This window comes from Chrysemys picta, chromosome 7 (assembly GCF_011386835.1).
Source record: "Chrysemys picta bellii isolate R12L10 chromosome 7, ASM1138683v2, whole genome shotgun sequence".
Classification (NCBI taxonomy): Eukaryota; Metazoa; Chordata; order Testudines; family Emydidae; genus Chrysemys; species Chrysemys picta.
The window spans coordinates 93,746,267-93,762,793 of NC_088797.1; the positions used below are offsets into that span (position 1 = coordinate 93,746,267).

Genomic DNA, 16,527 nt, shown 5'->3' on the forward strand with positions numbered 1-16,527 from the left:
GAAGTTGTTCAAGATAGGGGAAGCCTGCCTTGCAACTTTTTACACAACTCTGGGAAACCGGGCCTGAGGCTCTTTTGTGTGCTCTGCGTTGTGTGTGTTCACCTCAAACCAGACCCACTCAGACAAACCACCAGGGCCAAGACTTTATTCCGTAGAGAACGTAGAACAAGATTACAGTCCAGCAGCCTCCTCCTTCGCTTGCCTGCTACCTGCTCCCAGCTCAGTCAGTGCTGAGACCTCCTGCTGGAAGGGCAGCGAGTACATCCTGGCAAGAACCAGGAAGTTCTCCCAACATGCCACAGTTTGTAGTCCACAACTGTAGTTCCCAGGGCTGCTGTTGAAGCACACTGGACCGTGGGCTACAGTATTGGTACTTTAGTTGGGCCCGGGGTGAATATTATTTGGTGATTTTTTCCCAGCAGTTTCACTTGGAGTTTACTTTAAGCCTTCTTTTTTCTTTCAAGTCTAATGTAAGAGGTGCTGACAACCCTCACCGCCCCCAGCATTCCCTGAAGTCATGTAGTGATAAAAGATACCAGCCTGCTACTAATGGAAAATGTATTCCTAATTATCCACATGTCAAATACAGACACAGGCAGTGACCTTACGAGTTTCATGCACTTACCATACCCAGTGTGCTTCAAACAATTTCTGATGTGATCATGTCTATGGGTGAGAAGGTAACTCAATTGCCTGGCCCATTCAGTTCTTAGCCTTTCCCCTGGGACAACTAAAAGATTTACCTACCAGATGTGTCAACTGCCTTGGACACTGTGGCACTGAGTGATGGTTGTCATTGCTGCATACTAACTGGGATAAAAAGAAATGCACCCACCTGGTTCCATGGTCCCTGAGAAGGAGAAGAGGGTTGTGCTGGACAATTGCTCTTTCTCCACTTGTCTGAAGTGCTGCAGGGTTCTATTCTATCCCATCTCCTGTACATTGAATAGGGAAGGCTGCTGTTAGAGAAATGTAGTGTTGTGTTAACCTCTTTCTGCGTCATCTGATTTATGTAGTGCAGTCTCAGCTTTCCTAATGTCCAATCTTGTCTGGGATCTGGATAAGAACTAAGTTGTCTAGAATTTAGCCCACTCTGAGCAAGATATTGAATAGGAAAGCTCTTGACTTTTTGGTAAGACAATATCAGACAAAGCTCAATGCCAACTGGCAAGGGCATTACAAGAATATCCTGATACTGATATGTATATTCTGGTTCACCAAAAAAGACTATGAAGTCTTTTATTTAAAGTATGGTCACTAATATTGTGAAATGTACGTACAAACGCTATGTAAGGAGTTATGTATACTAAAGATATGTTCCTAAAGTCCGTATCAAGGCAGAATTGACAGTTTTCTGCCAGAAAAAGGATGTATATTCACTTGTCTATCTGCATGCAAGTTAAGCATTGTAAATGAACAAAACCAGTATGGGGCTGGGGGCTCATTCACATACAAAGACAACAGGAGGATACTTACCAGAGGATAACTATGGAAGGGTAGGGCAGAGGAAGAGGGCCATCTTGACTCAGCTACAGAGAATGGATTTGGGGCAGAAGGCAAAGATGAGACCCCCTTCATCCTGCACCTAAGTAGTAAATCACACTACCTGATTACATTAGTGAAAATGGGATCTCGACCATGCTCAAAGTGCTGCAAAGCACATTTGGGGTGAGAAACTTTTTAACAGAAGGTTAACCTGCTAAGTTTAGGTTCTAGAAATCATGTTATGATTTTGTTTAATGTAACCCTTGGATTTCCATTACCCCTTCTCATGTGGGCTGGAACTTAACATAAAAGACCTCAAGCAGGAAGTTAGAGAAAAATGTTCAACAACTTGGTTTGGCTATAGGAGAGGTACAGGAAGAGAGAGATTAAGACTTGTGCTCCAGCAACTTTTGAGGTTGTTTACTGGAAGAACCCTCCAAATTACAAACTAAGTGTTTTTGCTGTTTTGAAAGGAAAGTAGTGTTGCATTTATATAGTGTCCGCTGCTCGGCATCTTCGAGCATTCTATAGACATTCATGAAATTAGCCCCGAATGCTGCAGAGAGGCAGTTATATTATCTCCATTTTACAAATAAAGCAACTGAGGCATAGAGGTATTAAGGGACACGCCTGACTTGAAGTAATTGGGCTGTGTGAAGACAAGATATACAGGGCAGCAGGGGGAAATGATCTTCTCCCCCAGGCAGTAGAACTACTCCACACTTACTACCAAATCTCAGGAGCTCGTCCGCAAGGAAGGTTTCTACCAAGAAATTGGCATAGTCACTGAATCATTGGCCTATCCTTCCCCATAGGGCATCATATACACATGTAATAACCATTGACCACAAGAAGGCAAGTTAGTCTAAGTGGGGACCACAAACACTATTTTGATTTTTTTTAAGGCTGGACTAGTATTTCCTGATGGCATCACTGCAGTGTAGAGCATCACGAAGCCTCCAAGTGAGTGAGGAAGAAGGAACAGGCATCAGATAAAGGAAAGCAAAATGGAAGTGAGGCCTCTGTTTTTCCCCCAAGGACAATGCAAGTAACACCTCTGGTTTAAAAAGGAAGGGAAAAAAGAGACAAGGAAGGTAAATGAAATAGACCAAAGTCACTTCAACTTTTAAACATTCTCCAGGCATTGACAACATCACATCTAATCAATACTGTACATTGAATTAAGTTACCAGATTAGCAGGATGAGCAAGAAATTTTAAGAGCAACCAGTAGTTTATGCCCAAATGGGACCATTTGAAAATGTCTTTCATCAGGACATTAGCTGCTAAAGAAATATGTTGCCACCCAGTGAATACACCAACAAAGCAAGCAAAGCTGCAGTGGAAACGAGGCATTTTCAAGAAACAGCAGCTGGATGTTTTCAAAAGAACATAATGCATTAATTTACTAAATTGCATTCCAAACATAGCTTCTGTATTGAAAATTGATGTGCATTTAAGAAAAAACACCAAGCAAAAATGAATAAATCATACTGATCAGTTCCTTGAAACTAATTTGGCTTTGCTACAACAGAAAAGCGTTCCTGAAGAATAGAATGTAGATGCTACTGGTCAATCACTAAAATGAATATGTTTTTGAAGTGGAAATAATAAAAACAAGCAATTCAATATTACTATAGAGGCATTGGAGTCAAACAGGATTCTACAGTTTTCTTCTGCTACAATATTATATTACGGGCCACGAAAGCTTATGTTCCAATACATCTGTTAGTCTGTCTAAAGGTCTAAAGGTGCCACAGGACTCTCTGTTGCTTTTTACAGATCCAGACTAACATGGCTACCCTCTGATATTTGAGATAATAAACTAGCATATTATTCTTGTTAGGGAATAATAGACTTTAAATATTTGTACTGTCTGGGAGAGGTTTAGGCAGTACAGGCCAGGGCTTAAGTTCAGCCAAAGCTGTCCGGAGCAGAGCTCTGGTAAATATTTTCAAACCTGTGGGGCAGAAGCCCTGAGCCCCAAAGCCTCTGCATGGGGCAGAAGGTCCCAGCCAGGGCTGGCTTTAGGAAGTGCGGGGCCCAATTTGAACATTTTAGGCGGGGCCCCGACAGGGATGACTAAAAAAAAAAAAAAACACATAAAAAACGCCCTTTTATTTCTTCCAGGTATTATTTACTTTCCATAACTATATAAATAAAATAAAAATTGTATATTACATACATTGCTAGCTGGAGGCAGGGCAGGGGCTGACTGGAGGAAGGGTCTGCCTGGAGGCAGGGCAAGGGGTGTGGGGCTGGCTGCGGGCAGGGCAGAGGGTGCGGCGCTGGAGGCAGGGCAGGGGGTGCAGCAGGGGCTGGCTGCAGACAGGGGGTGCAGGGCTGGTGCGGGCAGGGGGTGCAGCAGGGGCTGGCTGCAGGCAGGGCAGGGGGTGCGGGGCTGGTGCGGGCAGGGGGTGCAGCAGGGGCTGGCTGCAGGCAGGGGCTGGCTGGAGACGGGCTGGTGGGGGCAGGGGGTGCGGGGCTGGAGGCAGGGCAGGGGGTGCAGCAGGGGCTGGCTGCAGGTAGGGCAGGGGCCCCCCTGCTTCTACCACCTTGGCCCTTTAAATAGCTGCCGGAGCCCTGGGGAAGCTGTGGGGCTCTCGTGGCTATTTAGAGGACCGAGGCAGCAGAGGTAGCTGGAGCCCCGGCACTTTAAATAGCCCCCGGAGCCCCCTGCTACCCCAGGGCTCTGGTCCAACCACTAGACCCCCCCCCCATAAGCGCCATAGCTCCCCCTTCTCCTCCACTGGGTACATAAAACTACAAGTCCCAGAATCCCTTGCTTCCCCCGTCCCACCTCCTGAAGGGGCAGCCAATGGGCCGGAGCCTGTGACAATGCAGTTCTGGCGGAACCCAACTGAGAGTGCCAACTCAGGACAAATTGCTCAAACAGGGCAGTTACAGCCCAAGGCTGAGGTTTTTCCACCTCTAAGGCAAACCAAACCAGCCAGACTAAGAGGACTTTGGTCTCACCCCCCGGCTAACCGCAAGTCTCACAAGCAATCTCCTTAGACACTCCAGTTTCCCAGTATCACCACCAGTACCACTAGTTATGGGGACAAATGGTTATGAAAACCAATACCCAAATAAAAGAAAAAAGGTTCTCCTGATCCCAAAGGACCAAGCCCCAGACCCAGGTCAATATACAAATCAGATCTTGCCCACAAATCACGCTGTTGCCAATCCTTTAGAATCTAAAATCTAAAGGTTTATTCATAAAAGGGAAAAGATAGAGATGAGAGATAGAATTGGTTAAATGGAATCAATTACATATAGTAATGGCAAAGTTCTTGGTTCAGGCTTGCAGCAGCGATGGAATAAACTGCAGGTTCAAATCAAGTCTCTGGAATACATCCCCCGCTGGGATGGGTCCTCAGTCCTTTGTTCAGAGCTTCAGTGTAGCAAAGTTCCTCCAGAGGTATGAAGCAGGATTGAAAACAAGATGGAGATGAGGCATCCGCCTTATATAGTCTTTTCCAGGTGTAAGAACCCCTCTTTGTTCTTACTGTGGAAAATTACAGCAAAATGGAGTCTGGAGTCACATGGGCAAGTTCCTGCATACTTTGCTGAGTCTGAAGGCATACTTACCGTCTCTCAATGAGTCCATTGTATAGCTGATGGTCCTTAATGGGCCATCAAGCAGGCTAGGCAGAGCTAATCTCAGCTTGTCTGGGATGTCACCCAGAAGCATAGCATAATTTTGCCATACAGACAGTATAGAGCCAATATTCATAACTTCAACTACAAAACTGATACACACATATAGACAGCCTAATCATAACCAGTAAACCATAATGTTGTCTTAGACACCCCATTTGACCCCCTTTATACAAGATTTGGGTGCCACTACAGGACCTTGGTTACAACAATGATCTATATGGTCCCAGTTTATGTCAATAACGTCACAGAGCCGTTTGCTGATTGGCAGGTGCACGGGCCAGTGGGGGCGAGCCCATGCCCGGCGCACGCTGGCAGCTGGCGATGGCCCAATGTACAGGCCCAACCACTCGGCCTTCTTCACTTTAAAGCGCTGCCCGTAGGCCGACAGGAACTCGTCCATCTGCTTGTCCAGCTCCTGCTTCAGCTCCTCCAGGGCCGCCTGTTTCTGGGGGTCCTCGCCCCTCAGCTCCCCCTGGCAGCGCTCCAGCAGCTCCTGGCGTTTCCCCTCCTGGCGTCGCTTCATCTCCAGGGGCTTCACTCTCAGACAGCTGCTCATGCTCTGGTGGCCACGGTCCTGCCGGGAGGGGGGCGAGATCGTCCATGAGGGACGGGAACTAGCATTACCCAGCCACAGGGGGAACTTCTGCCTCACACACCTGTAGCCCCCTCAACTCCAACCTACAGCCCCCTGCTAGCCCAGCCCTGCCCCCCGTCAGTCCTGTCGGTGCCCCTCACTCCCGAACCGCAGCCCCTCTGCACTCACCAGCTGCTTCACAAATAGTCCATATTCCCTCCTGGCAGCTTCTACTGCTCCTCTGTTTGCCTTCTCTCTCATCTCTGCCATCTCCGCCATCTGTGGTGGGAGAGGGAAAAGGGTAGGGGTGGGGATGGGATCCCCTCTGAACTGGGAGCCCCCCTTCCCCCACTCACCACCTTCTCCTAATTCTTCCAGGACCCTGCTTGCTGCTGTCACCCCCCCCCCCACTGGTGCCCCACTGGTGCCCCCTCCTGGCCCCCTAGTGCAATTGGCCAATGGCGGGTGGACCTGGGGTGAGAATGAACTGAAAACTGTCGGACTGGGATTTGGGCTTTCAGACCTCCCTAACCCCTTTGTATTGTTTTCAAATCAGTGGGGAAATGAGGGGAATCACCCAAAATTGTCCCCTCTACACATACGGACTGTATCAGGGGAGGAGAAAATCTTTAAAACAAACACAAAATATGAAAATCAATTTTTCTCCTACTTGTTGAAAATGAAAACCAATTAAATTTGTCACTGAGCGATGCAGGGGGTAGCTCGGGGTGCAGGAGCCAGGACCGGGTTATTTATTGACTGACGTCGATGGGGTCAGGGCTGGATTCTGATCTCAGTGACCCCGCTGTAAATCAATCAACCTATGTGTCCTTTTGGACACTCACCTTCTCCCCATTCTTCCCAATACACCACCTCTATCTAATCTATCTATCTATCTATCTCCATCCACCCCCTCTATCTATCTATCCCCACACACACCCTCTATCTATCTATCCCCACACACCTCATCATCTATCTATCCCCTTCTATCCCCTATCTATCCCCATCTATCTATCACACCTCATTCATCTATCCCCCTACACCCCCTCATATCTATCTATCTATGTATCTATACCCACACAACCTTCTCATCTATCTATCTACCCGCATCCACCCCCTCATCTATCTAATCTATCTATCTATCTATTCCCATACACCCTATCTATCTATCTATCTATCTATCTATCTATCTATCTATCCCCACACAACCTTCTTATCTATTGTGGAAGCAGAGAAAGAACTGACAGGAAGGGGATTGCAATGCATGACAATTTGTTAGCAAGAGTTAGGCTAACTGTAACTTTAATAACGCGAGATTTGTAAATGCGAGGATTGTGTGAGGTGAGTGGGAAAGAACTGTGTGAGAAGTTGTTGCGACCTTGTGTAGATAATGTGTATAAAATATTGTATGTAGACTAGAGTTAAAACAAGTGAGAAAAATAAGATATTAAAATGGCCTGTGTATAAACAAAATGCAGCTGTTGCTTATTATTGTTTGTAATGAAAGGTATAAAGGTTTGCTGTAATTGTTTACCTGTAGAGAGACCTGTTTAGCTCTTTCCCTCTATGCAATTGTTAGAGAAAATAAAGTATCTGACTTGTTGTACCCAAAAAAAAAGTGAGAACTCTGTTATTCTCCGACAATTTGGGGGCTCGTCCGGGATGGCAACGCCCGCAGAGGTACCGGCAGCTGCTACGGATCGTTCCCCTTCGAACCCCATGGTGCCACAATAGAGGTAAGAGACCTTTTAAAATCTCTATTGGGGTGTCAAGGAAGGACTGTCCGTGGAGCCATCTGTCCCTGTTGGGCTCACGCCATCCGAACGTATTGACTGTGCAGCAAGATCTGATGCAGAGTGGTTCTGGGGAATTGTTTTGCCGCCCCCAATAAGGTAGTTGTATGTGGTTCTGGGGACCTGTTAGTTTAGCCGCCCCCATATGCATTTAAAAAATGCATAGGTATGCACCGGTGCTGAGGGGTTTTTACCCCCTCAAGAGGGGTTGTTACCGCCTCATAGTGTATTGAGTCTGGACATAAGGTACAGATGCATCGTGGTATTTGGAAATAGAGGCCTTGGGGTGTGTGTGTGTTTGTGTGTGTGTGTGTGTACACACACCAGTGCGAACTGAGAGTTACCAGAAGACGCCCAGAGTACTCTGCGAAGTCTTTTGGCTCGTGACCAGAACTACTCTAACGCAAGCCCAGTAACTAGAGGATCTTTTAGGAGATCTGACCCACGGTGGGCTGACTCGGCCTGGCATCGTCCGGCAAGGAAGCTACCTGGGTCTAGGAGTGTGTGAACCCATCTTCCCTCTCCTTTCCTCTCTGTGTGAGCCACTGACAGTCTGATCATCTCGCTGGATGCAAAGAGAATGAGCGGCGCCGTCTCTCTGAGACTAGCCGACGCTCTTTGCTGAAGGGAGGTGTAAGAGGGTCGTGGCCATCCTCGTTAGCCTCTCCTGTGTGAGTATCCTGTAGGGAGAGATCCTTAGTTTCTGAGCCGCTAGCGCGGACAGGGCATCCTCCCTGTGTGTGTAATTAAAAAATGGGTGGGGAACAGTCTAAGCATTCCCTCTCACCCCCTAAGGGTACCCCAGCTTATTTCATGTACGTACATTATGGTCCGAAAACCTGCAGGTATTTAGAGAATTGAAATCTTTACACGCGTGCAAATCCATCTAAACAATGCCCACTAGAAGGTACCTTCAATTGAAATAAACTTACATATCTCAGAAAAACCCTGGCTTCGCCAAAAGCCTCTAATACGCAGTGGGAGCAATTTGTCTATTGGTAAATGAAAGCAACAAAGAGACTCCACGAGTCTCGGGGGCGGAGTCTAAAAGTGATATATTAAATATCACTAAGGCTAAAAAGGCATTGCAGTAAAATCTAGCAAGTTCAAAAATTCAGAATTTCCTAAATAACCAGCTAATGGCCATTCAAAATGATCTTGAGCATCAGGCTTGGCCCACTGCCCTTACAGACACATCAGAAGTACCATCTAATCTGTGGCCATAAAAACATACTTGGAGACTTTCTGGGTGAAAGTGCGGACGTTCTCAGTGCTCCTTCCAAGCATATGAACCGGTTAGGGGGGTGTGGGCTCCCACATACCGAATCCTGACGGGTCCATGAAAAAAATGCATGTGGAATTGGGTAATTCACCAAAACATCTAAAAAATTAAACTACCTGGTATGCCCAATCAATTTTTAGTCAGTGCTCCTAAAATTACACCTGACATTTAAATAAAGTTAGAAAGTCAATGGACATTTTGGCCATTAAAACCCCCACAGCTTCAGTGTATACGTAAACTAAAGCCAAAAAAAGTTGTCACTGTTCATAATTACGTTTGCTAAAAAAATAAAAAACAAAAAACTACCCTAACAAAACATTTACTTTTCCAAGCTAATAATAGCTGTGTGTATATTAATGCCACCACATTGCACGACATACATTTTAATCTCACTACCACTGCAGCAATCATATTATCTACTGGCCTCAAATAAAGTTTTGCAAATAGCCCTTAAGTTCCAAATACCCTTTAATTAAACTAGTTTAATACCAAATCAATTTCAAAATTTGCTTTCACTGTTACCAAAGGTTCAAAAAATCTCTAAAGTACAAAAGCAAATTCACATGCTTCAAAATATATATCAAGTTAAAAAGTATGTCTTTCATACAGCTTATAAAATGTCCACCTTATGTACTAAATATAATATATTATGTTTTATAACTAAAAATGTAGAACAACCCCATCATATTATCGCTATAAAAATGTTATTGCTTGTATTGTTGTTAGCTAGTGTAAAAGTATGTTATTGTTATTGTAGAAAACATAATAATAATAATACCTTTCATGTCTATGCTCATCATGCATTATCATTACATCCAATCAAAACCCCTAAGATTAAAGCATCCAATGTAAGATCTAAATTCCAAAAGTTAATGCAAATAAAAATTTAAAAATATTTGTTGTACTAGTAGTACAAAAGGGGGGGGTTGTGGAAGCAGAGAAAAAACTGACAGGAAGGGGATTGCAATGCATGACAGTTTGTTAGCAAGAGTCAGGCTAACTGTAACCCTAATAACGCGAGATTTGTAGACGCGAGGATTGTGTGAGGCGAGTGGGAAAGAACTGTGTGAGAAGTAGTTGCGACCTTGTGTAGATAATGTGCAGAAAATATTGTATGTAGACTAGAGTCAAAACAAGTGAGAAAAATAAGATATCAAGATGACCTAAGTATAAACAAAATGCAGCTGTTGCTTATTATTGTCTGTAATGAAAGGTATAAAGGTTTGCTGTAACTGTTTCCCATTAGAGAGACCTGTTTAGCTCTCTCCCTCTATGCAATTGTTAGAGAAAATAAAGTATCTGACTTGCTTTACCCAAACAAAAAGTGAGAACTCTGTTATTCTCCAACACTATCTATCTATCTATCCCCATCCACCCCATCTATCTATCTATCTATCTATCTATCTATCTATCTATCTATCCCCACACGCCCCATCTATCTATCTATCTACCTATCTATCCCCTTGCATACAGAGGTTCCCAGTGCTGAGGGCTGGGACAGACCCTTTACCCGAGTGAGGTGTGATGGTTCCTTCCCACTGTGTGTCCCTCCACAGAAGGGGCTCCTGATCTGAACACCCTGCCCTGCTCTCCCGCTCATCCCCCTGACGTAGGGTGTTGGTGCCTGTCTTGCTCGAGGCCACCTACCATCCAAACTGGGGCCCACCCAGCTGCCCAACCCTCCCCCCCCCATCAGGCCAAAGCCCCCAGCCAGAACCCCAATGGCCACTGCTTCCTCCAGCCCCACTACAACTACACTCGCCCTGATGCCTACTCCGATACCCGCACCCACCACTGCCAGGAACCACCCCCCGACCCATGGCCAGGCCCAACCACTCGGCCTTCTTCACTTTAAAGTGCTGCCCATAGGCCATCAGGAACTCGTCCATCTGCTTGTCCAGCTCCTCCTTCAGCTCCTCCAGGGCCGCCTATTTCTGGGGTCCTCACCCCGCAGCTCCCCCCGGCAGCGCTCCAGCAGCTCCTGGCGTTTCCCCTTCAGGCGTCGCTGCATTTCCACAGGCTTCACGCTCAGGCAGCGGCGCATGCTCTGGTGGCCACGGTCCTGTGGGGAGCGGGAGAGATTGGCCATTAGGGATGGGTTCTAGTGTTTCCCAGCCACAGGGGGCACCACCATGTCATGCACCCACAGCCCTTCAACTCCGACCCACCACAGCCCCCTGCTATCCCATCCCTGCCCCTCCTCCCACCCAGCTCTGCCGGTGACCCTCACTCCCGACCCGCAGCCCTTCTGTGCTCACCAGCTGCTGCACAAATTGTTCATATTTCCTCCTGGAGGCTTCTACTGCTTTTCTGTTTTCCTCCTCCATCATCGCTGCCATCTGTGGTGGGATGGGGAAAAGGGTGGGGGATGGGGATGGAACCATCTCTGAACTGGGAACCCCTCTCCCCCCACTCACCTTTTCCCCATTCCTCTAGGGCCCTGCTCGCTACTGTCACCTCCCCACTGCCCCCTGACCCCCCACATTCCCCCAGAGCCAGGGACAGCCCCCTAATGACATCACAGCAAGGGCCACATTAGCATCACCCCTGTGGAGGGGGCTGGTTCTCCGGCTGGGTCTCTGGGGGTTCCCTTATCTCTCAGGGGCTGGGGTCAGGGAGCCCCAATCAGGACATTTTGCAGGGGGCTGTGGTGGTGCCCCCTCCCGGCCTAGTGCAACTGGCTAATGGCAGGAGGATCTGGGGTGAGAATAAACTGAAACTGTTGGTTTGGGATTTGGGGGTGTTCTAACCTCCCTAACCCCTTAGGATTGTTTTAAAATCAGTGGGGAAATGAGAGGAAATGCCCCCAAATTGTCCCCTCTACACACGCACTGAATCAGGGGAGGAGAAAATATTTAAAACAAACATAAAGTATGAAAATCAATTTTTCTTCCACTTGTTGAAAATGAAAACCAAAAAAGCTTGTGACCGAGGGATGCTGGGGGCGGCTCGGAGCACGGGATCCACGGCCATGTTATTTATCTACTGAGGTCGATGGGATCTGGGCTGGATTCTGATCTCGGTGACCCGGCTGTAAATCAGTCAACCTCTGTGTCCTTTTGTAATCTCGCAAAATTACCTGTTGTAAGTTTGTTTTTATCTATCCCCAAACAGCCTCATATCTATCTATCCCCTGCATACAGAGGTTCCCAGTGCTGACGGTTGGGACAGACCCTTACCCAGAGTGAGGTGTGATGGTTCCTTCCCGCTATCTGCCCCACGCAGCAGGGGCTCCTAATCTGAACATCCTGCCCTCCTCTCCTGCTCATTCCCCTGACCTGGGGTGTTGGTGCCTGTCTTGTTCTGGGCCATCTTCTGTCCAAACCAGGCCCACGGCCAGTGCCCAACCCCCCCAATCAGGCCAAAGACCCCGGCCCCAATCCCAATGGCCACTGCTTCCTCCAGCCCCACTAGAGCTGCACCCGCCCTGATGCCTACTCCGATACCCGCACCCACCACTGCCAGAACCCCCCCCCCCTCCCCCGCCCGCCCAATGTACAGGCCCAACCACTCGGCCTTCTTCACTTTAAAGCGCTGTTCATATCGCGGCAGGAACTCCGCCATCTGCTTGTCCAGCTCCTTCTTCAGCTCCTCCAGGGCCGCCTGTTTCTGGGGGTCCTCGCCCCGCAGCTCCCCCCGGCAGCGCTCCAGCAGCTCCTGGCATTTCCCCTCCAGGCGTCGCTGCATCTCCAGGGGCTTCACCCTCAGGCAGCTGCTCATGCTCTGGTGGTCACGGTCCTGCCGGGATGGGGGAGTGATCGGCCATTAGGGACGAGCATTAGCGTTACCCAGCCACAGGGGGCGCTGCCTCCTCACACACCTGCAGCCCCCCTCACTCCCGATCCGCAGCCCCCTGCTACCTCAGCCTTGCCTCCCCCCAGGTATGCTGGTGCCCCTCACTCCCAATCCGCAGCCCCTCTGCACTCTCCAGCTCCTGCACAAATTGGTCATATTCCCTCCTGGTGGCTTCTACTGCTCTCCTGTTTAACTCCTGTCTCATCACTGCAAACGCCTCAGCCATCTGTGTGGGGAGAGGGAACGGGGTTGGGGGTGCGGATGGGATGGGCCCATCTCTGAACTGGGAGCCCCCCCACAGTCACCACCTTCCCCACATTCGTACAGGACCTGCTCCTCGCTATCACCTCCGAACTGGCCCCCAACCCCCCACATTTCAATAGAGCCAGAGGGCAGCACTTCAACCCCACAGCCATGACCACCTTGCTGCTACCCCAGTGGAGGGGCTGGTTCTCTGGCAGGGCTTCCTGCAGGTCCCCTTATCTCTTGGGTGCTAGGAGTCCTCGATCAGGACATTTGGTGGAGCTGTTGTGGTGCCCCCTTCTGGGCTAGTGTGATTGGCCAATGTCAGGAGGACCTGGGATTGGGGTCAATAGAACCAGCCCCCGCCCCAAATCCAGGCTGGCAAGAGAGAGGTGGAGGGAGGGGTGACCTGGTACCTTCATGGGTGAGGAGAAGTCGTAGCGTTGGGTCTTCCAATATCGGGAGACGCCCTGCAGGGAATAACGCCCGGGGGAACTGGGATCAGGGACAGCTCAGCCCCTTTGCCCCCGCTGAGCCCCTTCCCGCTCCCTGCAGCCCAGCGCCCCCTACTGAGCACCCTGCCCCGCTCTCTGCAGAATGGCAACCCGTATTGAATCCCTGTCCCCGCCTTGCGGCCCATTTTGCTGTCTCCCATCCAGCCCCCCCCTTTAACAGCCCCCACTCTCCCACCTTGATCCTGGCAGCCAGCTGAGCCCCCGTCAGCACCTGCCCGGCTCGGTCCATCCGGACGTGTGTCCCTGCTGAGTGCACCACACTGGTGACGTACTCACACAGGCACTGCCGGAAATCCTCGTCCATGTCTGCAGAGGGGAAAAGGACCCAGGCATCCGGGAGGGATCCAGGTGTCCAGGGTAGGACACACGTTAAATGCGATTGGGTGGGCTAGTTTGTGCCACAGGAAATGAGATTCCATCTCTGGGCAACAGCTGCTTAACGCCCCCCACCCCACTGCCTGGGGGAAAATGGGGGAGAGGCATGAGGGGGCAAGGAGAGGCTGCAGTGGGGAGACAGCAGTCTCCACTGGGTGGTGCCAGGGGACCCATGAAGACCCAAAAGGGGGACACCAGCAGCGTTCCCCTAGCAGACCAGGACCCCAGCAGTGACCCCCCCATGTCCCTCTCCCCTCCCACACAGATGCTGTGACCCAGCGAGTGCCCCTGTGCAGTGGGCAGTAGAGTCAATTCTAAGTGAAGGGGGGTGAGCTGGGCACTGGGATTTTGGGGTGGGGGAAGTGCAAGAGGGGAAGAAAGGGGCAGCAGAGGAGAGAGGGTGGGGATGGGGGCAGGGAAGAGGGTGGGGGCAGTGCAGGAGGGGGTGGGGACTGGGGGAGCAGAGCAGGGGGTGAGAGGGGAGAAGATGAGGGTCTCTTACCATCTGGCATCCCTGCCCTGCTCCTGGTGAACTGAGTGCCAGGGTGGGGCAATAGGTAGCACCGGGTGCCGCTCGCCCTCAGGGCTTCCAACACCAGGGGCTGCTCAGCAGAGACCTCCAGGTCCTGTGGGAGTCAAAGCAAGATTTGTGGCTGTCAGCAGGGAATCAGACCCGCTGTGGAAACGTTCAGCTCCGCCCCAAAGTTTGCTGTTTCCATGAACACACGTGGTATCTGATCATTACCTGTGTGATTTCTCCAAGATACTTTTCCCCCCGTGTCCGCGCCGTAGGCTCCAGAGAGCTGCCAATCTCGCACCAACAGGTCCAGGCGCTGCAACAGAGAGCACAGGAGAAGGGTCACACTGGGGCTGGGGGCACAGAGAGGAGACCAGAGCTGGAGGCTGTTGTCCAACCCAGCCACGGACACTGAGACCCTGGGCATGACGTGGGCGTGGAGGGAGAACAATGGACTGGCTGTTTCTTTGGGGTTTGTCCAGCATCTGGCACAATGGGGTCTGGGTCTAGGATGGGGGCTCTGAGGTGCTCTGGCAATAGAGACAGTAAATAGGAATAGTAAGAATCAGGTGGGATAACAGGACTGGTGGGGGGTGGAACAAGCATTATATCCTCATATGGGGGGTGATGGGAAACAAGGACCCACCTGGATTGGGGCCAGATTGCAGGTCCCTCCAACCTCCTTCGCAACCTGAATGAACATCTGAGATGCAGAAAGAGAGAGAGAGAGAGAGAGAGAGAGAGAGGGCAACATTTTTCCATCTTGAACAAACCATCCCCGCACATGTGACCAATCAAGATTGGCAATGCAAAATAAATGAGTGAAATAAATGCCACTGAAACTAAAGGGATCCCAGACAACATTCAGTGGAAACTGATCATTGAAGAGAGAAAAATTGACAAAATGAAGAGAGAAAACATAATTTCAAACAACAATAACTCAACACCAGTAATCAAAGATATAAAAGCAATAACTGAATTCAGAAAACCCAATAGTTGGTTCTAGAAAAGCAGTCACAGAAGACACAGAAAGCCAAAAATCACACTCATCAAGCCAACAATTGGAGACCAAAAAGAAATAATGAAAAGAAGAAAACTAGTCATTGGAATCAGAAAACCAATGATTGAAACCAGAAAAGCAGTGAAATAAATCACACAATCACTTAACAAAATCAACACACTAACAATTAATGCCAGAAAACCAATGGTCAAAAATAGAAAACCAGCATTTATCAAAGTCAGAAAAACAGTAATCAAAGCAAGTTATCGGGAATTAACGTCTGAAAGCCAACAATAAAAAATAAGTATTTGAAATAAGAAAACCAGTAGTCAAAGAGTCAAAACCAGCAATGCAAGTCAGAAAACCAGATATCAAAGTCAAAATACTGTACCCCAAAGTGAAAGACAGAAAACCAGTAATCAATATCAGAAAAGCAATAATTGAATGCAGAAGTTCAATCATCAAAGCCAGAAAAGTAATAATGAAAATCAGAAAACCAATAGCCAAAACAGAAAACCAATAATTGAAGTATGAAAACGAGATCAAGGTCACAAAACCAAGTCAAAGTTAGAAAATGAATAGTCAAAGACAGAAACGAATAGTATAAAGAAGCAATAAGTGAACAGCAGAAATGAAAAAAAAGTTTAAACACTCCAAATATATAAAGAAAAATTAAAAGCCTGTAATCAGTAGAGAGACACTAATAAATGAAGCTCTGTAAACAAACACTGAAATCTTGTAACCAATAAACAAAAAGCAGAAAACCAATAATGAACCGCTCCCCTCAAACCAGTGAGATCAAAATCTGACAATCAAAGAATGAAACCCAATAAATGAAATGGGAGTGGTGATAACTAAAGCCACAAAACTGACAAGCATGGACCAAAACACAATGAACGAGAACTGAAAACCAAAGGCTGAAAATCATAGATTGAAACCTGTCAAACAATGAGTGGAACCCAAAAACGTGCAGAGAGAAACCCAAGAAATGCTAACATTTGGCTGTTCTTTGAAAGTGGAAATTGGCATGAAAACATTCTGATTTTGTCAGCTTTCCATTTTTCAACAAAACTTTTATTTTCCATCTCCCCACATGGTCACTATGAAATCAACTGACAACTAATGGTGGGTACGAAATAACAAACAGCTAATAGCCAGTAGTGACTCACAAATAATCAATAACTGGCAGCTATTAATGAATATAAAATAACCAATTATACAAGTTAGTTAATTGGCTAAGTGAAGTAAAAGGCCTAAAAGACAACTGGATGGCATTTCTCTTTGTC

General features: G+C 48.1%; 1 pseudogene; it reads right to left on the minus strand.

Moving 5' to 3' along the window:
* Window positions 1-3,907: 3,907 nt before the first annotated feature.
* Window positions 3,908-14,481, minus strand: LOC135972762 (centrosomal protein of 164 kDa-like; annotated as a pseudogene).
* Window positions 14,482-16,527: the final 2,046 nt, after the last annotated feature.